The 22712-nt window shown below is 45.6% G+C and overlaps 1 pseudogene; it reads right to left on the reverse strand.

Moving 5' to 3' along the window:
• Nucleotides 1-11226: 11226 nt before the first annotated feature.
• LOC129356521 (copine-4-like) overlaps nucleotides 11227-22712 on the reverse strand; it is a 43312-nt pseudogene continuing 31826 nt past the window's right edge.

Consider the following 22712-nt stretch of genomic DNA (forward strand, 5'->3'; position numbering starts at 1 on the left):
AGCACATTAGCTCTGCTAGCAGCACATTAGCTCTGCTAGCAGCACATTAGCTCTGCTAGTAGCACATTAGCTCTGCTAGCAGCACATTAGCTCTGCTAGCAGCACATTAGCTCTGCTAGTAGCACATTAGCTCTGCTAGCAGCACATTAGCTCTGCTAGCAGCACATTAGCTCTGCTAGTAGCACATTAGCTCTGCTAGCAGCACATTAGCGCATTAGCCAGGTTGTTTCCTCCGGCGTGTAAACATCCTGCTCAGATAAAACTCTGACGCTGTTTTTCCAGAGTTTCCAAAGTTCCTTCAGTTTTATTTTAATTTATAAAAACAACTCAGTTCAGAAGCAAACTGATTGATTTTGTTTCTGGAACAGATAGTGAGCTGGGATTGATAAGTGATTGTGTTAGCAGCTGATCCGATTTGAAACCTCCTTCTGTCTCCCTGAAGTCAACATTCAGCGTCTCTTTAACATATTTTATGTTTCTGACTGAAGGTTAACGAGCCGATCGATCAATCGATCGGCTTTCCACATCGCAGCAAAGCAGCTTCATCTGAATTTCTGGACTTTTGTGAACTTTAATTGCTGCTGGATTTGAAACGGCCTTTAAAACACAGTGTCTGCATCGGGACAGTTAATGTGTAATAAACTTTAAAACCTGTTGCTTCTGCCTACTGGTAACAGCTAACTAAGTAGTAGTTAGCTACTACTTAGCTAACTAAGTAGTAGTTAGCTGTTACCAGCCAGAAGAACGTCGCTCTGTTTGGCTTCATGCTTCTTTAATAATGGACGACATTTTATCTGTTAATTCAATTTATTTTCCTCTTACATATAAATCATGTAAGATATTCAGCTACAAGCTAAATATTTAGCTTAACATTACATATTCAGAACACCAACTAAATAATTAGTTGGTTAAACATTTAACTTGATAAAAATATTTAGCTTGCAATGTAAACATTTAGAAAAATATTTAGTTGCTTAACTAAGTATTTTGGTTGCTAAGTAATTTAGTTTGAATCTGACATTTAGAAGTGGATGAAAACTGATGAGTTGTATTTTCTCTGACAGGCTGAATATTGCAGATTATTGTTTATTTGTGTAACTTTACAGCAACGCCTCACTGAAACGCTTTAGCATCTTGAAATGTTTTAGCATTTAGCATCTTGAAACGTTTTAGCATTTAGCATCTTGAAATGTTTTAGCATTTAGCATCTTGAAACGTTTTAGCATTTAGCATCTTGAAACGTTTTAGCATTTAGCATCTTGAAACGTTTTAGCATTTAGCATCTTGAAATGTTTTAGCATTTAGCATCTTGAAACGTTTTAGCATTTAGCATCTTGAAATGTTTTAGCATTTAGCATCTTGAAATGTTTTAGCATTTAGCATCTTGAAACGTTTTAGCATCTTGAAATGTTTTAACATTTAGCATCTTGAAACGTTTTAGCATCTTGAAATGTTTTAACATTTAGCATCTTGAAACGTTTTAGCATTTAGCATCTTGAAATGTTTTAGCATTTAGCATCTTGAAACGTTTTAGCATTTAGCATCTTGAAATGTTTTAGCATTTAGCATCTTGAAACGTTTTAGCATTTAGCATCTTGAAACGTTTTAGCATTTAGCATCTTGAAATGTTTTAGCATTTAGCATCTTGAAATGTTTTAGCATTTAGCATCTTGAAACGTTTTAGCATCTTGAAATGTTTTAACATTTAGCATCTTGAAATGTTTTAGCATTTAGCATCTTGAAATGTTTTAGCATTTAGCATCTTGAAACGTTTTAGCATCTAGCATCTTGAAATGTTTTAGCATTTAGCATCTTGAAATGTTTTAGCAAAGCCAAGCTTTTAATTTGGTGTTCTGAGGGAACAGAGTCTGCCTGGACCAGATCCAGTGTTGGACCCGGGTTGGACCAGGGCCTCCTGCTCATCTGGGTTCGTCCTGCTCATCTGGGTTCGTCCAGCTGAAACTGGAACCACTGGCAGCGCAGAGATGGAAACATTCAGCTGAAAATGTCTCTGAGCGATCGATGAAGGTTTCAGAGCAAATTAAAAACCTTTAAATAGGACATCAGCTCTGCAATCAGGACAACCAATCAGACGTTTCTGTCCGGATTTAAACGTAAATCCCCTCATGGTTCACTGAACCACTTCCAGCAGAAACCGCTGATGGTCATCATCATCCTCCTCTTCCTCCTGACAGGAACCAGCTGCAGACCAGATGCTCGTTATTTAGGCTGATGCTCAGGTCCTGGTATTGATCAGAGGCTGATGGATCTGCAGATCATAAACCTTTTCTCCTCCTCCGTTAACCAGCTGAGGTTAACCAGCTGAGGTTAGCTGGTTGACCCTCAGTGAGACGGGTTAGTTACAGGTTAACCCAGATCCATAAACCAGCTTTGCTCCTCAAGCAAATAAAATCTGATTAAATATGGAGCTGATCAGATTTTACCAGGTTGAAACAAACATTTATTCATTCATCTATAAATGTCAGTTTCAAACTAAACTACTTAATGACTGAGTGAAATGTTTAGCTCACCAAATCTAGATCTGGCAAACAGAAATTATTTAGCTAATTAGCCAGTCTTTGTAATTAGCTGAATAATTAGCTAAATATTGTGGTGATCTGGCTCCTGGTGTCGCTTTGTTCTGCACTGAAACAGAGAAACTCAGTTCACTGCTTCCATGAAAGTTTCATCCATTTTTACAATAAAACATGATATTGTTAAAGTTATCAGGTAAAATAATCTCTTTTTTATCTTTGCATCACGTTGTAATGTATTTCCAGTTAGTGTTGCTTTGATGATTTTCATGTTTCAGAAATCCTTTAATCTTCATGGCAACCATTCAGCTGTTAAAACACCTGGGTGGACTTAGCCCCGCCGAGGCACAGCTCTTCCCCCGCTCTGCTCCTTCAGACTAGCCAGCAGCAATTACTAAACAGCAGCTGAGCTCATTTTAGGAGCTGCTGCTGCAGGAGCTTCTTAAAGAGACAGAGACCCATTTTCAAGCCATTAAATCAAGAAGTCAAAATTATTTTCAAGTCATTTTGAATGTAAAAAGCATTTTTCTAACAACTGACGCAGCGTCCAGCAGCTTTGTTCAGCAGACAGATGAGGCGTGTCCGTCCGTCCGTCAGCCTCCAGAACAGAAGCTCCTGCAGGTTCAGTTTCCTCTGAATGAAGCGAATCGTGTGAAGCTCTCAGGTTGACAGCAGCGCGTTGCTGTTTCCACCTGAACGCAGCTCTGTGTCCAGCTGCATTCAAGCTGCTGACAGCTTGTTGGACACAGACATGTGCAGGAGTCCAAACCAGCCTGGAGACACGAGGAGACGGCGAGGGGCAGCGGAGGGAGACGACTGACAGAACCAGAACCACGACTCCTGCTGCTGACAGACGCAGGAGTCCAGAAAACAATCATGTAGATGCAAAAGACTCATCAACAGTAAAGCAGCCGTTCATCATCAGCAGCAACACGAGTCATCAGAAAAACATTCATTGAAATCTCACAGCTTCACACTAAATGTTTAGTAAGTTAGCAAAACGTTTTACCAGCAAACCAAATATTTAGTTAGAAACCTACATATTTAATTAGCAATTTAAATATTTAGCTCTAAGCCAGCTAAAATTTAGTTTATGAACTAAATAGCAAGCTGAGAGTTAAACATTTCACTAATCTGCAAATCCACCTGCCAATAAGAGGAAGTGGACTATCAAAATAAAAGCTGGGGCTTGTTATCCATCAGTCCAAGTAGCTGGAACTGCTCAGGTTTCCTCTCACATCTGGACATAATTAATACACATTTCTGCTTTCACAAAGTGTTGTTTCCATGGAAACCGACCAAACGACCACAGAAGTCACCAGTTTCAGGTGAAAGTTCCTGTTTACAACCGGCAGCTGCAGCGCCGGCTCCTGATTGGCCGATCCTCATTAACCCCCGAATCAGAGACGAGTCACCTGGGCTCATCAGCAGAAGCGATTAAAAACCCGCTGAACAGCGTTAATTAGGCAACCCGGGGTCAGCTGGAGGGCCAGGCTTTAATCAGCAGACAGGAAGTTTCCAACGACTTCCAGGTTCCTCAGGGTTTCTGTTTACGCTGATGAGACTGCGACTCATGACATGTGTAAGTCTGTCTCATGCAAGACGTCTAAATACTGAAACTATTCACCATAAATCCAGACAAACTTTCAACTAGTAAATTGAAATAGGTAGAAGAGCTGCAAGTAAACAGGAAGTTCCATCCATCTTGTCCGGGTCGGGTCACGGGGTCAGCAGCCTAAGAATGGAGGCCCAGACTTCCCTCCTCCAGCCTCTAGTTCCAGCTCTTCCAGGGAATCCCACAGCGTTCCCAGGCAGCCGGGATCATCGTCCCTCCAGCAGGTCACGGTCTTCCTGTCCTTCCTGTCCTTCCTGTCCCCTGTGGACCTGAACTCCTCACAGGGAGCCTCCATCCTGACCAGGAGCCTGAGCCTCAGCTGGTTCCTCTCCGGGTGGAGGAGCGGCAGCTCCTCTCCTCTCCGGGTGGAGGAGCGGCGGCTCCTCTCCTCTCCACCTGGAGAGGAGAGGAGCCGCCGCTCCTCCACCCGGAGAGGAGCGGCAGCTCCTCTCCTCTCCAGGTGGAGGAGCGGCAGCTCCTCTCCTCTCCGGGTGGAGGAGCGGCGGCTCCTCTCCTCTCCACCTGGAGAGGAGCGGCGGCTCCTCTCCAGGTGGAGGAGCGGCGGTTCCTCTCCGGGTGGAGGAGCGGCGGCTCCTCTCCTCTCCACCTGGAGAGGAGCGGCGGCTCCTCTCCTCTCCGGGTGAGGAGCGGCGGCTCCTCTCCTCTCCGGGTGGAGGAGCGGCGGCTCCTCTCCTCTCCAGGTGGAGGAGCGGCGGCTCCTCTCCTCTCCGGGTGGAGGAGCGGGCGGCTCCTCTCCTCTCCAGGTGGAGGAGCGGCGGCTCCTCTCCAGGTGGAGGAGCGGCGGCTCCTCTCCAGGTGGAGGAGCGGCGGCTCCTCTCCTCTCCGGGTGGAGGAGCGGCGGCTCCTCTCCTCTCTCCTGGAGAGGAGCGGCGGCTCCTCTCCAGGTGGAGGAGCGGCGGTTCCTCTCCAGGTGGAGGAGCGGCGGCTCCTCTCCAGGTGGAGGAGCGGCGGCTCCTCTCCTCTCCAGGTGGAGGAGCGGCGGTTCCTCTCCGGTGGAGGAGCGGCGGCTCCTCTCCTCTCCACCTGGAGAGGAGAGGAGCGGCGGCTCCTCTCCTCTCCGGGTGGAGGAGCGGCGGCTCCTCTCCTCTCCACCTGGAGAGGAGCGGCGGCTCCTCTCCAGGTGGAGGAGCAGCGGTTCCTCTCCGGGTGGAGGAGCGGCGGCTCCTCTCCTCTCCACCTGGAGAGGAGCGGCGGCTCCTCTCCTCTCCGGGTGGAGGAGCGGCGGCTCCTCTCCTCTCCAGGTGGAGGAGCGGCGGCTCCTCCCTCTCCGGGTGGAGGAGCGGCGGCTCCTCTCCTCTCCAGGTGGAGGAGCGGCGGCTCCTCTCCAGGTGGAGGAGCGGCGGCTCCTCTCCAGGTGGAGGAGCGGCGGCTCCTCTCCTCTCCGGGTGGAGGAGCGGCGGCTCCTCTCCTCTCCACCTGGAGAGGAGCGGCGGCTCCTCTCAGGGTGGAGGAGCGGCGGTTCCTCTCCAGGTGGAGGAGCGGCGGCTCCTCTCCAGGTGGAGGAGCGGCGGCTCCTCTCCTCTCCAGGTGGAGGAGCGGCGGTTCCTCTCCGGGTGGAGGAGCGGCGGCTCCTCTCCTCTCCACCTGGAGAGGAGAGGAGCGGCGGCTCCTCTCCTCTCCGGGTGGAGGAGCGGCGGCTCCTCTCCTCTCCGGGTGGAGGAGCGGCGGCTCCTCTCCTCTCCGGGTGGAGGAGCGGCGGCTCCTCTCTGAGCTTCTCTCTGAGGGAGAGCCCAGCCACCCGGTGGAGGAAACCCATCTGGGTCGCTTGTATCCATGACCTGGTTCTCTCTGCCGTGACCCAAAGCTCATGATGATGGTCGGAACGTAGATCGACTGATGAATCGAGAGCTTTGCTTTCTGGCTCGGCTCTCTTCACCAGGACGGACCGGTCCGGCGCCGGTCCGCCTGTCGATCTCCCCTCTCTCCTTCCCTCCTTCCCTCGTCCCCTTGGGGCAGGACACGCCCTCCACATAGAGAAGGCACTCCACCCTTTTCCGGCTCAACACCACGGCCTTGGATTCGGAGCCACTGATCCTCGTCCCGGCCGCTTCGCACTCGGCTGCGAACCGTTCCAGCGAGAGCTGCAGGTCACGACCCGATGAAGCCAACAGGACCACATTATCCGCAAAACGCAGAGATGGATCCAACGGCCACCAAACCGGATCCTCTCAACAGCTTGGCTGTTCCAGAGATTCTGTCCATGAAAATAACGAACAGAATCGCTGACAGGAAGTGGAATTGGTTGAATCTGGTGCTAAGCCCCGCCTCCTGGATAACTGAGTGCTTCTGGCAGTAAACTGTTGAAACAGTGATGCTGTTTGCGTTTCATTGATTTGTTATGAAGTGAAGAGATATATCAAAACTGAACAGCAATAATTTAGTTGGCCTATCATTAAGGCTGAATATAATCCATATTTTCACCATGGATCCATTCATTTTAAATGTTAGCTTCAATATAATATCGGCTCAAATTAAAGTATTGAGATCCAAGCTAAATATTTAGCCGCGAACGAACCAGCGACTCGCTGCTGCTGATCAACGTTTTATTGTTTTAGTTTGGCGGGTCAACACGAAGAGTCACGTGACTCAACACTTGTCCTCCATCTTTGATTCCAGCGTCCCAAACATGGGGCAGAAAATAATCACCAACATGAAAAACAACATTTATGATCAGCAGACAGAAGCTTGAAAGTATTCACACCCCGACGCCGACTCAGCGCTGCTTCAACTCTTGTTGCTTCTCTGCAGAAAGTTGTGGTCAAAATCATTTTAGCAGCTTTTGCAACATACGACATCTGGGGCTCCTCCCACCAGAATCAGCTCAGAGTGATATGTGGGCTTTGACTAGGCCACTCAGGCACATTCTCCTGGTTTCTGAGCCGTTTTAGCCGGAACATTGACTCAGATTGTCCTGCAGGACTTCAGGGTTTGCTGCTGGGGAGCAGAGCATGATACTGCCACCACCATGCTTCACAGTGGAGGGTGAGTTTGTGGTGATGTGCAGGTTTTTTTCTTTGGTTTCCCAAAAATGACCAACAAGTAAAATTTTGTCTCATCAAAGGAAATGATGTTCTGTTAGTGGACCTGGTGATGTCATGCAGGTGAGTAACCATGGCAACAGCTCTGAGACAGGAACCGCAGGTTTTACATTTTAATTAAATAATTATTAAAAACAAAGTTGTTTTTTTCTGCAGGCTGTGAGGAAAAACTTTTTACAGACTGTATATCAGAACAACAAGGACGGACAGCAGGACTTCCTGTCCAGGTTTCGCTCAGATCGGTTTCCAAACCCAGGATTTGAACTATTACATTATGTGTTCAACCAGAGGCCCGGGGTCCAAATTCGGCCCGCCTTAGTTTTCTCTGGGGCCCTCTAGACATTAGAAAGGAACGTTAGTTCGACAGCCATGTTTTAAATGATGAAATCAAATGTCCAAACAAATCCATACATAACTACAGATAAATAATGTAACAGGGTCACCAGGTCAGAGGTCAGGACTCTGGCTCTATTTTTGGGGTTAAAGGTTGAAAGGTTTGTGGACTCCTGGTCTAGAGTCACTTTCCATGGACTGATGATGTAAATAAATGTGGGAAAGTTTCTGAGATGAAAAATGTCCAAACTGCCGAATCGGACCCGGTTTCAGTCAGACAGACATGAGGACGGACAGAAGCGTTACGGATTCTGTCCTTTCCTCGTCCGATCCGTCGATTAGCCTCTTCTGTCTGCTTACACGCGCACGCTGCAGCTTATATAACCATGTTTTCTGTGGCTGGCGGCAGTCAGACAGAAACAGAGCGAGGAGAATAAAAGCTGAACTCCCCTGGTTCCGTCCATCAGCTGAGCCCAGTTGCCCGGCGCTGGACGGGAAATGTAACTCTGGTTCTGATCCGTTTCAATGACATGTACGGCTTGTAACATTTCATCATTCTCTGGCTTTAAAAACAGTTTTTAAAATCTCATTATTTCTCAAGTTAATTTACACTGAGGGTTCTGGTCGGGTTCTAGAGCTGGGAAACGGACCTGGAAGTCCAACAGACGGTTTCTGCAGAGATACTCAGTTTGTGCTTTTAAATCTACTCACATGGTTTCCTGAACATGCTGGAGAACAGAGGGGCTCGTCGCCGCATGCACAACAACACGCCATGCGTCCGCCGCAGCGTGAGGGACGGCTGAGGATGCAAACGTCTCTGAAGGCAGCTCTTCATCTACAAAATGCTTTGTAAAATACAAAAGTTTTAGCAAAACACCAACACAGTGTAATAACAACAGCAGGGAACATGAAGCGCCTCCCTGCTCGGCATGCTGTCTGCAGGCAGGCGGCGCTCCGATTGGTCACGTTGAGTTTGTGAGCTTTTCTGCTCTCGGCCGTCGTCGGCTCTGCATGCACAGCGGATGCTCAAGGTGCTGCACTGAGCATTTTTACACACGGCTAAAGTCTGACCTGAACTGGGGCAGAAACCTCATGATGTTTCCTCCAAAGGTTCCTGCTGGGCGGATGACAGCCAGAACACACCGCTTGCATCTGATCAGGAAGCCTCTGACCGGCGGCCGGTCTACAGACCACTGGACTAGATCCATTATTCAGACCAGAGTTTGAATCAGAAGTCTTGCCAATGTAAACACTAGGAAGGATCAGAAAAGAGTCTCAGCCTTTTCTGATAGTAACGGACTTCAGTTGGTATTTGTGTGGCTATTGTTTTACACTTCCTATCGTATTCATGATGTTCCCGTCAAATTGATAATTAGTTCCGACCAGAATAGTCCCTGAGATCTGACAGTTGAAGACCAAAACATCAGATCAGCCGATGTACACATGTTAAAGATGACACACAGACTGCTGGCGTCGCCCTGTGAGTGAGTCTACAGGCCTCCAACTAAGACCGATGCTTTCTCTGGCACAAATAATCGATCTTGCGAGTCCAGTCAGTGTAAAAAGTCAGATGCAAATGGTGTGTTTATCCTACAAGCTCTGGAATACTTGGACAGGTCCAAACAGCAACAGTCACCAGGTGGATGGACCTCATGGAGCCCGTTGACCTCAGAGTCACTTGCAGAATCTCCAAAACGTGAAAACTGTGATGAGAACTTCCTGATTCACGCTGAGCTAATCCAGCTACACTGTGCAAATTACCGGCTGACTGAACCTCCCTGGAAAGCTCTACAGCTTTCTGGTGGTGAAAATCTGAAGAACCTTAGAGAAGCTCCAAAGGATTTGCTCTGTCCTTGTGGATCCACAGAGAACAGAGAAAGAACCAAGACAGGAACTGAAGTCCTGGATGAGGACGTGAGGACAGACACTGTGGTGAGGTGTGAGGTAGTGCCACACAGGTTCAGGTGGGATCTGCTCTGAGCTCCTTCTTCTGAAGGTGGAGGACGTCAACCAGCAACAGGCAGATCCAACAAGGAGAATCAGATGGAGCAGGTGAGACGGGGTCACCTGTGAACCTCTCAAGGCAGAGGCAGGTTCTACCAGCTGCTGTCTGCAAAGACCTTCTCAGCTGGTGAAGCCTGTATGGTTCATGTGAAGATGCTCAGAGGTTGTTTTCCACAGTTTCAGGACCAACATAGTGACATTAATTGTAGCGGAGCGTGACACCTTGTGGTCAATGACTTCCTGCACAAGTGGCATGGCCAGCTAGCTCAAAGGAAGTGGGGTGGTGTCATGACCTCCTGACCATAGAAACAGCTCAACCATCCAACGATCCTGCAGGAACGTCCTCTGAAAGTCCACTGATGTCAAGGTCCAGTTCTGATTCTGGTCAAATCCATCAGACAAGACACTACAAGTACCCAACATGTCATTTCTGAAACCTCTGACCTCTCACAGCTTCTGCCATCAGCTTCCACCGGACCGGCAAAAACCCAGCAAAACTCTGAGGACTGTTTGACTTTCTGGTCATTGTGATGACTTGTAAGTAAAGAAGAGGCAGGATTTCTCCAACCGTGCAGTCAAGGATGGTCCGTAGACCAACCGGCACATTGAAAGTCTTGCTTTCTGACTCCGCTCTCTCCTCACCGCAGTGGACCCATGCAGTGTCCACATCGCATGTCTATCAATCTCCTTATCCATCCTCCCTTTACTAATGAACAAGACCACAAGATGGATGAACTCCTCCACTTGAGGGAGGAACGTCCCTCCAACCCGGAGAGGCCAAAGCGGCCCGGCCATCGTCTCAGATTCCAGGTGTCTGACACTTGGCTGTGAATCGTCCTAGTGAATTCTGTAGCTCTAGGCCAGAAAAAGCCAGCAGAGCCACATCATTCGTATAAAACAATCCACAGATTAACAAACTCAGCCTTCTCGGCACTCGGCTACGCCTGTAATCCTGTCCATATAAGTTATGGGCTCAATGTGAGGAATATGACAGCAACACTAGCAACGTGCCGGGTGTATATGTCAACTTGTTTCCCAGCCACAAATTTTTCTGGACGAATGCAAGTGATTGTTGCCTCATTGCGCAAGTCCCACAGGAAATAAATGGAGAGGGAGCGAGATCGCCTCCTACATGTCAGGCCCTTCATGAACAGGACTGGTGATAAACGGCAGCTTCACCGGAGTTCAACATGCACCAGAAACAGCTTAGTGTCAGTGACGCCTGTGCAGAGAATCCCTAATGAAGGTCCCTGGATACTCATGGAGGACTCCTACAGGTACCCGTGAGGGACATGGTTGAAAGCCTTCTTGAGCTCAAACAAATGTGGGCCAGTTGGGCAAACTCTCATAAGCCCTTGTGCACCCTGCGGAGGATGTAGAGCTGGTCCAGTGTTCCCTGGCCAGACGGAAACCAAACTGCTCCTTCTGGAGGTCCAACTGCCTATTCTTTGTTCAACTATGTTCTTAGTTCTGGGATGTCAAAACCTCTCAAGGTTTCGTTTCAACAAATAAATGATCAATGGAAATGTTGACTGAACCTTTCAGACGCCTATCTAGGGGGGATCAGATGGACTTTGGATCTACAGGTCTATGATCTTCAGCAGTTACCAGGAGAACAGCAGCATCTTCACCTTCATCCAGAGGAAGACGAGTGCCGCTTAAGGGGCTTGCCATTGGGAATTGTTATTGGATATGAAAGGCAGCAAATGTTTCAGTTGATGACATCATTTAAAGTACTAAACTGGCAGCAGCAAAACAGGAACCAAGTGGTTCCTAGACTTGGTCCCCCATGACAAAACTGTGAAGGCCAACTGGTTCAAGGATAGGTGACCCCAATGCCTCATGGGTAAATACTGTGTGCATCATCTTTAGCATCCGCTTTGACAAAAAACACAAGACAGTAAACATTTAGTGAGGTTGGTCTGCTGTGGTGATGCAGTTCAGGGACCGAATGGCCTGGAAGACGGGTATTCACTGGGCACTTTGGGCTTGATGCCCTTGCTGTTGTAGTAGTCAACCACCTGGTTGGGCACTTCTGCTAACACGCTCTTAGCCAGAGCAGCCGGAGACGCCTGGAGAGGACAAGAGGAAACAAAATGTTGTTTGATATGAACTCCTGACCCTGTTTCAAAGATGAGTCGGTTTTCCAGAAACAAAACTTCCTCAGTTCAAGAGGTGCTCTAACGTGTCTGGAACTGAGCAATAAGGACAAAGAATGGGCATAATGAGTTTTTATGAATATTCTCTGGTTTTCTGAAACTCACATGTTTGAAGTTGCTGAAGGGGACAAACTGGACGATGTCCCGGAGGACGGGTTCTCCTTTGGGCGACCGCAGGATCCCGTCATCCCCATCCAGCATCTGCATGTCACCGAAGTCAGCGTTCCCGATCCCGACGATGATGATGGACATCGGAAGATGGGAGGCCTGGACGATGGCCTCCCTGGTGTCGGCCATGTCGGTGATGACGCCGTCAGTCAGGATCAGCAGAATGAAGTATTGCTGGAGCAGGAAGTGCAGGTCAGTTCAGATGGGAGGAAACCAGAGGTTCCTGAAGCCAACGTCTCACCATGGCCTCTTTGGTGTGGACCTCCTGCGAGGCGGACTTGGCAACCTTCTGGATGATGGGGGCGATGTTTGTGGGGCCGTAGAGCTGCAGCTTGGGTAGGCAGGCCTGGTACGCCTCCACCACACCCTGGATACCTGAGCAGGTCCAAAAGGAACTGCTTAAATGAGTCAGTCAGTCCAATAACTTCACTTGTTAAAATGCTAAATATTTTTAGAAGTGAAATTTATCATTTTACTTCTGAGAACTTTCTGCACATGAAGAGAAAAATGCAACTAAACTTTTAAATAGTGAAGCTCGTGTTCTTGTTGTTTATGGCGCAAGATCAGCAGCAAAATTAAGACAACTGTCCATCCAGCACTGGCTACTTCCTAGTAGCAGGAGGCCGAGTCCATGCTCCAGCTGGCTACTGATCTGAGTCATGATGAATGACAGGCTGGCACTGGAAAAGAAGCCTCCTCACTAATGCTAGCATTAAGTATGCTAACAACTAGCATGCGTAAGCTGGTCACCCGCTGGAAGGTGTTAAGAATTAAAGAGGAATAACTTGGTTTAGCTTGTTAATTCATTCCTCTGATCCCGAATTCTTGTGCCTCAATATGCGCAGTGAGGAAGAGCAATCATACGACAGCTGACTTCAGATATTTCCAGAGTTTTATCCAAAAGAATTCAAAGCAATACAGAATGTTACAACAGCATTACACCCGGATTATCAAAAAGTCCAACACATGACAAACATAGAATTACCTGAGTTGAAAGGGAAACAGAAACAAACAAACAAAAAATGCATTTTTTGGAAATCTTCACTCAGCACAAAGAGATTTGAACTTCTGCTGTAAAACAAACCATTTTATAATAATGTGTATTCTCCTCATTTAAATATATGCATTAGGAGGTGTGTTTTCCTTTGTGGGCTGTCTTAATGTTAATTTTATTACCTCCTGCTAAAGAGCCCAAAGGCAGATATATGGATCGTCCAACTGGGTCTCTGCCGTACCAGGCGTCTCCTGCAAACTCTCCCTGAGCTAAATTTACGACCTCTGTCTGTTTTAGTTTTCTGCCTCAAATGATTCCACAAGAAACCAGTTGGTGTTTTTTAAACAAACTCGCACAAAATCTATTGCTTAATACTACCTATAAGTTTGGATCTAAAACAAACTAATTAAAAACATGCAAATATATTAATATGTTTGATTATATGTTGTAACAGACTTTTATAGTTTTTAATGTTTGTCTGAACTATTCAACCCTGAGTAAAGAATTTATTGCCCTGATAGCCAATACACTCCCTGTCTGAAACGCTCCTTAAGGATATAAGACTGCTTTCTGATTAGACATTTATGTAACTTCAGAGAGTCACCCAGTTGTCCCAGTTTGGATTTGTATCTAAGTTTCTTAACGTAAAAGTTAGCCTGTGTACTATTGTGCTACTTTAAAATTCTATTTCAACAAGGCTAGCATTAGCCTAAAATAGGATAATAACTAGCATGCTAAAAACTTACCAAGAAAATGACTGTAACCGCCACCCGTTATATGCATTGAAGTGACTTTTGCCAGCTCACTGTGATCAACATGCTCTATGACAGGAAACTGAAGTTGGCTTCAGAATGAGTTTCTGATGCGCAGTGATGTCAGTAACCTGTTGCTACTTCAAATCCACTACAGTCACTTATGGAGATCACTTTGCGCTACTGTCTTGGAGAAAAGGGACTTCCTGCTGGAGGTCAGCAGACAGATCCATGCGGATCAAAGCCGCCACTGATCAATCTGATCACTAGTCAGAGAGGAGAGGAAGGACGTGGCAACTCTTCTTCTTCTTCTTCTCTTTCTGAAATACTCACTTCAGTTAAGAGCATGTTATAATGGCAACACAAACTTGAATGAATGAAGAATCAGATCAGAATTTAGTTTTAAGAACAGGATTTTAATTTGGTGTTCGATTATTTAATTTTTTTCGTGGAAAAAATTTGTTTATGGGCAGAATTTAGTTTAGTGGAGAGCAGAACCGCTCCTCTCGTTTGGACCAATCGGAGAGCAGAACCTACCTGCACACTCCGTCCTTGTTTGAAATTCACAGCGAAGTCGTGGGAAATCTGCAGGAAACAGGAAGTTGCGTTTGATTTTTGATTGAACAAGAGAGGAAGATGAGAGCTCTCTTTCTTCATCATCATCATCATCATCATCATCAGCTGTGGGTTTATTGGTTCTGATCATTCAGATCTGCAGTAATGACCTGGACCCAAAGCGGAGCAGATCAGTTTTCTTGCTAATCAGAAACTGATCAGGGAAAAGAGGTCAGGAGGGGGCGCTTTGAAATCCAGCAGCTACGTCTCAGAGCAGAGTGCATGCTGGGATGGCCGGGCGGACGTTACCTTGAAGTCTGGAGGGATCCGGGCTCCGAAGCCAAACGCTGGGAACATTTTATCACTGCAGAGAGAGGAGACAGAAAAACACTCTGATTGGCTGAGGGGAGGCTACTTCCTGTTCAGGACAAAAGTCCATCAGAATTTGAGTTAGTCATGTTTCTATTTCCAACATCTGGAGTTTCTTCTCAAGTTTCTGAGGATAAATAAAAATGAATGAAGTCAAATAATTTCTAAAATATAATAATATGAGGTCAACGTCAAAGACATTTATAGTTTTTAATCTTCAGCTTCTTCACAGATTGGAGCAAAGTTCATCTTTGCAGTTTGTCTGATCATTCATGGAGCTTCTTTAGAAATATGGTCTGTGGACGCTAACATCAGCATTAGCATCTCAATGCTACATGTTAGCATTGAGATGCTACTTTAGATTAGCATATCTTTGGTGACGGCTAAGTCCTTTTAGCACATCAGGAGTCGTCGCATTGCGTTGGGTTGAGATGAACTGATAACTTTTCAAGCTAATGAGTAGAAATGAACCATCAGATTATTTCAGGATGTTAAGAGCCGAGCGTGTGCGGCGCCGAGCGTGTGCGGCGCCGAGCGTGTGCGGCGCCGAGCGTGTGCGGCGCCGAGCGTGTGCGGCGCCGAGCGTGTGCGGCGCCGAGCGTGTGCGGCGCCGAGCGTGTGCGGCGCCGAGCGTGTGCGGCGCCGAGCGTGTGTGGCGCCGGTTCTGACCCACCTGTCGTAGTCCTGGCAGATCTCGCCCACGGCCACCAGCGCCTTCAGGTACTCGTTGGGCTGGAAGGGGTGGATGTAGTGCAGGGAGCAGCTGTTCCGGGGGTCGCCGTTGGACGCCGTGAAGTCGATGGCCACCTGCAGAGGAAACGGCCAATCAGAGGCTACCCACCGGGGAGACGTTTTCATGACGATCAGGAAGAAAGCGTCAGTCACAGAGAAAACAGGAAGTTTCCTCTGGAGATGACAGGAAGCTGCTGCTTCCTGTCATAAAACAGCTGGTTCTGGTTCTGGTTCTGGTTCTGGTTCCGGTTCCGGTTCCAGTTCTGGTTCTGGTCCCAGTCCTGGTTCCGGTCCTTAGCCACCATTTGTAAAGTTACAAAGTTATCAGTTCTGTATCCTGAGCTCCACTTTTTCACCATGTTATTCATCCATTCATAATCGTCATGTTAGCCAAGTTAGCCATATTTCTGAGCTAGCTAAATATTCAGGGCCACATTAAGCTAACATGTAATTATTTAGCTTGGAGCTCAACATTTAACTGGCTCACTGTGCGCAGAATTCATGCTGACATGAATCCATGAATGCATTAAAATGCAGCTGGTGCATCTGACATGTGTTGAATATGATGTTTGCCACTACTGTGTTTATGTTGGCACTATTTTGTTAAGCGGAAGGTTACGCTAAGTAATAAAGGCGGAGCCTCCTCCCTTCTCCCTCCTGAGTGTTCGGGCAGAGCAGGGCAGTGTGGTTGCCGGTTGATGTTGATGGTGTCTCCTGTGTCTTGTGTGTTACATGGGTGAGTTGATGCACCTACAAGGATGTTTTCCAGCGGTGCAGAGGAGCCAAGTGATTCCAGGGGGAGTGGCGGGATACCCGCTACAGAACAATCAACAGGTTATGGGCCCAGGCAAGTTCCGAGTATGGCAGTACACGGAAGGGGATTGCCGCCGCGGTTTGACGGAGACGAAGCCCGCTACCACATCTGGGAAGCAAGGTTTTTAGCATACTTAAAAACCATCGGTCTAAAAGATGCTATCCTGGGAAGAGAGCTCACAACGGGAGCTGGAGTACAAGACGCTACGGAGATCTGTAGGAAAAACGAACTAGCATATGCCGAACTGTGTGGTTGTTTGGACGACAAGACGCTAATGCTAATCCTCTATGAAGCCAGATGACGGCAAGAAAAGCCTAGAAATATTGAGACGCCATTTTGAGTCAGAAGAAAAACCGCGAATTGTCGGGCTGTACACGGAGCTAACCAATGTGCTAATGGCTGACGGGGAAGCTTTAGCAGACTGTCTCGGCCGTATTGAAAAGATAGTGGCCGCATTAAACAGAGCTAAAGAGACTCTAAGTGATGCACTCCTGACGGCGATGGTGTTAAAAGGTCTCACGGATGATTACAACCCATTTTCGGTGCATGTCACTCAAACAAGGGAAACGCTGAGTTTCAACGAGTTCAAGGCGAGGCTGAGGAGCTTTGAATGCTCACTGTGCTACCGTAACAGGCCCCGAAGACAACGAAGTAATGGCTGCAGATTACAAGGCGTCTAAACCTAAGATTAAAGAGAAGAAAGTATTTTCAACGGTGAATGCTTTATTTGTGAGAAAATAGGGCATAAGGCAAAAGACTGCTGGAACAAAGAGAAGAAAAAGCGCAGAGGGAACAATGCGCAAAACAGCAACAAGATGGCCGCCGTTACAGACACAGGACAACGAACTGTTAATGCTGAGGACAAGCATAGTACCACTGGTGAAGAAGGAACGTTTGTGCTTCGGTCCAGTGAGTGGCAACATACATCACAAAACGCAGCAGCAAGATCTACTGGTGGACAGCGGTGCTTCTGCCCACATCATGACTGACGAGAGTGTTTTCATCAAATTTGATGAGACTTTCCAACCCAAGAACCACGTCATGCAGCTGGCAGATGGGACACGAATCACCAGAAGTGTCCAGAAGAAAGGAGATGCAAAGATCAAGTTGACTGACCATGACGGGAAAGTTGTGAGTGTTAAGCTCACGAATGCCCTCCTGATTCCAGGGTATCCACAAAACATCCTCTGTGGATGCAGCAACTTCGAAGGGCGCAAGATTCAACTTTGAGAAGAATAACAACAAAATGATTCTTCCTGATGGCACAACGTGTAAAATGAAGGTACAAGACAGGTTGTACTATTTGGACATTGTCACAGAGAAAAAAATGTAAAAGGTGTGGATTCAGCCAATGTATCTTTGGATTTAAAAACATGGCATGAGATAATGGGTCATTGCAACTATGATGATATTGTGAAACTTGAAACAGTTGTAAATGGTATGAAAATCAAAGACAAAGCATCCAGACCCAACCAATGTGAAATTTGTCTAGAGGGTAAGTTTTCACAAAGCAGGAACAGACAAAGTGATGTGAGGGCCAAAGAGCCATTAGAGCTAGTGCATACAGACCTGGGTGGGCCTATTTCACCAGAGTCATTTGAAGGCTATAAATATGCTATCACTTTCACTGATGATTTTTCTGGTACCACTCATGTGTACTTTCTTAGGAACAAAAACAAGGCAGTTGAGGCAACTAAGCAGTTCTTAGCAGATACAGCGCCTTACGGTAAAGTGAAACGCCTCAGATCTGACAATGGAACAGAATTTGTGTCAGAGGAGTACCAGTCTTTGTTGAGGGACAATGCTATAAAGCATGAGAGGTCAGCACCTTACTCTCCCCATCAAAATGGGACTGCAGAGATATTGGCGCACATTATTTGAGATGGTCCGATGCATGCTGATTGAGTCAGGTTTACCCAAAGAGCTTTGGCCTTACGCAGCCAGGACAGCTACAGTCATAAGGAACAGGTGTTACTGTAAGAGAACAGGGGAAACACCTTATTTCCTTTTTACAGGAAAGAGGCCAGATCTGTCAAAAATGAAAAAGTTTGGTTCCAAATGTATGGTGTATGAACAAAACAGAAAGAAACTTGATTCTAAGGGCAAAACAGAAATTTTTGTCGGTTTTGATCGTCATTCGCCTGCTTATTTGGTTATTTTCCAGAGACAAACAAGGTTCAGAAACACAGACTGATCCATTTCATAGAAAAGAGAACAACTGAGAGGCAGACACAGACTGACTGGGACCAGCCAGAGGAACACTACGTAGAGTGGGTGGTTACACCTAGTCAAGCTAGTCAACCACTGAATGAAGAAACAGGACAGGCAGTCACAGACATTGAGAAAGACTCAAAAATGGACACAGGTCCAACTACGGACTCACAGACTCCACGTACCACAGGTAGAGTCAGAAAGAAACCTAAATACTTGGAGGACTATGAATGTGCAGTTCAGAACAGTGACTTGACCATTGACTACTGTTACAGAGTGTTGACATAGAATTTAAGTTAGCACAATACTGCACAGGATAGCTTTGACACATAAAATATAACATAGAAAGTTTAAAGTACACTCTAGGTTCATATAAATTTAGATGAAACTAAAACAACGGCTCAATCTCTGAAATGCAGATAAATTCTTAAAAGGAGGATCAGACAGAAGAAACAGAAAACATAGGCCTAGACTCCTTGGATCTCTTGAGATAAGGAGCCTATATGCCAGGCAATTAACAAATTCCTGAGCGTGGTTCAAAAGTTCACTAGGATCTTAAAACTTTTTATAAATAATTTTATCTATATTAGAATTAACTATATTTCTTTAAGCATGTTTTAATTAGTTACTTATTAATCCAAACTTATAGTCATTATTTAGCATTTACATTGTGTGCAAGCTTGGTTAAAATACAAACTACTTTCTTGTGGAAACATTTTGAGGCACAGATAGCGCTGCAGCTGCAATCATATATCAAACTGGACAGCGGCTGATACGAGAAGGGTTTGCCGTATATCTGCTTTTGGGGCTCTTTAGCAGGAGGTAATAAAATTAACATTGAGACAGCCCACACAAAGGAAAAGAACACACCTCCTAATGCATATATTTAAATGAGGAGAATACGCAGTCTATAAAAAATGGTTTGTTTCACAGCAGAAGTTGGAATCTCTTTGTGCTGAGTGAGAGTTTTCCCGGAGGATGCATCTTCTGTCTTTTTTACTCAGTTCTTTGTCTCTGTTCTGTAATGTCTTGGACTTTTGATAATCTAGGTGAGATGCTTATTGTAACATTCTTCTTGCATTGATTTTCTCTGGATAAAACTCTGAATCTGAAGTCTGACGTCGTATGATTGCTCTTTTCTCTGCACATTTATACAGACACAGGAATTCGGGACAAATAATTAATTAACGAGCTAAGATCAAGTTCTTCATCTTTTTAATTCTTAACAAGAGCTACAGTTGGGCTACCACAGACCTATAGAGAGGCTTTAACATCACCAAAATCTGAAATGTGGAAAAAGGCAATGAAAGATGAGATGATCTCATTTAAAGAGAACAACACCTTCTCACTTGTACCATTACCAGAGGGTAGACAGACAGTGGGGGGAAGGTGGGTATATGCTCTCAAGGAGGATGATAAAGGAAATGAGACATATAAAGCTAGGTATGTAGCAAAGGGATACAGCCAGGTAGAAGGACTTGACTATTCAGAGACATTTTCTCCAAATGCAAACGTGACGTCACTGCGTGTGTTGATGCAACTAGCTGCACAACATGACCTTACACTGGACCAGATGGACGTTAAGGCAGCATACTTACATGCACCCATTGACCATGAAATATACATGGATCAACCTGAAGGTTTCCAGGTTAAATCAGAGAGTGGTGAAAAACTTGTGTGTAAGTTGAACAAATCTATCTATGGACTCAAACAATCTGGGAGGAACTGGAATATGATGCTTCATGAGTTCTTGATGTCGAATAAGTTTGTACAGAGCCAAGCTGACCATTGTATTTACACAAATTTTTCTGACAGAGGAAAAGTGATTTTGTTAGTGTGGGTTGATGATGATATAGTTGTGGCTGCAAGCAATGAGATGTGTCTAAAAGAGATCAAAGATAAACTGAAAAGTATGTTTAAAATGAAAGATCTTGGCAATCTCGCATTTTTTCGGGATTGATTTCACACAAAAAGAAGGTCTCATCAAAATGAACCAGTCCAGATACATTGAGAAGATACTGGAAAGGTTTGGTATGGCAGAGTGTAAACCCAGAGCCACACCTAGTGAAATCAAATGTGATCTAGTTCCAGAAGGAGAACAAACTGATCAGAGAAAATACAGGGAAATGCTGGGCAGCCTCATCTACATCATGACCTGTACTAGACCTGATATAAGCTGGATTGTGTGAGCAGACTGTCACAACATATGTCTGATCCCAGAGAAAAACACATGACAGCTTTGAAACATGTGTACAGGTACTTACAAGGGACTAAGGACTATGAATTGTGTTATAACAAGTGTAACACTAAATTAGAGTTGATGGGATACTCTGATGCCGATTGGGCCAACGATGTTCTTGACAGGAAGAGCACTACAGGCTATTGCTTCAGCCTAAGTCCAAGTGGAGCTATTGTTTCATGGAAAACAAAGAAACAGCAAACAGTTTCACTGTCGACATGTGAGGGCTGAGTATGTAGCATTGGCAGCTACCATCCAAGAAGCGCTCTACCTATCCCAACTACTACGGGACATGGACCACAGTTTTGAGCAAACAGCAAAGGTGTTTGAAGATAACCAAGGGACAATACGCCTTGCAAAGAACCCCGTGTATCGCCAGAGGAGCAAGCACGTGGACATTAAATACCACTTCATAAGGTCAAATGTTTCACAGGGAAAAGTTATTTTGGTTTATTGTCCAACAGAAAACATGGTTGCAGATGTGTTCACAAAGTCTGCCACAAAAGGCAAAATTGAAAAATTTGTTCTTACATGTTTGGAAAATAGTGTTGTGGTTAGAATGTGTGGCACCATCAAGTGGGGGTGTTGAATATGATGTTTGCCACTACTGTGTTTATGTTGGCACTATTTTGTTAAGCGGAAGGTTACGCTAAGTAATAAAGGCGGAGCCTCCTCCCTTCTCCCTCCTGAGTGTTCGGGCAGAGCAGGGCAGTGTGGTTGCCGGTTGATGTTGATGGTGTCTCCTGTGTCTTGTGTGTTACATGGGTGAGTTGATGCACCTACAAGGATGTTTTCGAGCGGTGCAGAGGAGCCAAGTGATTCCAGGGGGAGTGGCAGGATACCCGCTACAGAAACAATCAACAACATGCTACCGTGTGGAGCTAGCAGAGCAAAATGGCGTCAAACTGCAGTTTGTAATTCTCTCTGTTGGCCTACAGGGGGCGTTTACTAACATTTCCTTTACTGCATGTGATCTATGGAAGTAAATATGTGCCATGAGGATTTGAATAAAAAATGCCTCTGAATTTTCAACGTATAAAATTTAGTGATAAAAATTTGCTGTTAAAAATTCAACGTCTAAAAATTCGCTGTAAAAAAAAAATCAGCGTCTAAAAATTCGCTGTCTCAAATTCAAGTCTAAAAATTCGCTGTTAAAAATGGCAAGGTTACTTCAGGTCACAGACATGCGCAATGGACGTCAGATTCCAACACCCAGCCAATCACAAGACGCCACGTCATAGAGAAGAAATACCAGCATCACAGAGGCTGGCGACTATGGAGGCGAACGCTAACCCAAAGGTGAGTTTAATGCTTTCATATTTCTGTAGTACATTTCATTTGCGCCTGAGGTTTGATACATTATCTTAAAGCTCGATTTAAAACACGGGTTTGGTTTGGTCCGTTGTTAATCTTACAGCATGTAGCGCAGGCATATAACGTCTCGCTACCTCCTAGCATCCAGCCCCTCCTAGCCTCCTAGCCTCCAGCCCCTCCCCGCTGTCTCTCACCCAACTTCCCCCGTTTATTTAAAAAAGAAAGAAACTTGGATCTTTAAAGAGAACTGATGGGTGGTTGTTTGTATCTTGTCTTGGGTGAGACTGAGACAGGCGGTCTTAGTAAAGTCCAAATTTTTCAGGAGATGCTACCGCTCTCCACCATGGCTTAGCAAAGATACAGGCTTCAGATAGAAGACGCGCATCCCAGGCTGAACAGTGTCAATGAGGATGAATGAAAGCATCATTAGTTATTACATATTAACTAATGCAATAAGTTAATATGGCTGCCTTGTGAGCTTCAAGGAAGGGCTGTGAACACTTCCGACATTAACTATACCCACAACCCCATTCTGTTCAGCTACTGTACTGTTAATGTGACTTAATTTATGAATAAATTAATGAATTTATTGTCATTATGACATTATAAAAAATACTAGTTACCTACCAAACTGTAGATTTACTTGTGTTTGATATAGTTTCTACAATTTTAACGGGAGAAGAGCACAGTAAGATTGCCATCCTTTTCGTAAAGTACGGAAGAATTCACTTATGAATGAAGCAATAAATTTATTGTCATTATAACATCATCCAAAATACTGCTTTTCTTATCTGACGAGTATTGATATAGAATATTAATTGCTACAAAACGTTGTCCTGTTACCTAGTAACACTATAAAC

Source organism: Poeciliopsis prolifica, unplaced genomic scaffold, assembly GCF_027474105.1.
Source record: "Poeciliopsis prolifica strain line A6 unplaced genomic scaffold, Auburn_PproV2 SCAFFOLD177, whole genome shotgun sequence".
NCBI lineage: Eukaryota > Metazoa > Chordata > Actinopteri > Cyprinodontiformes > Poeciliidae > Poeciliopsis > Poeciliopsis prolifica.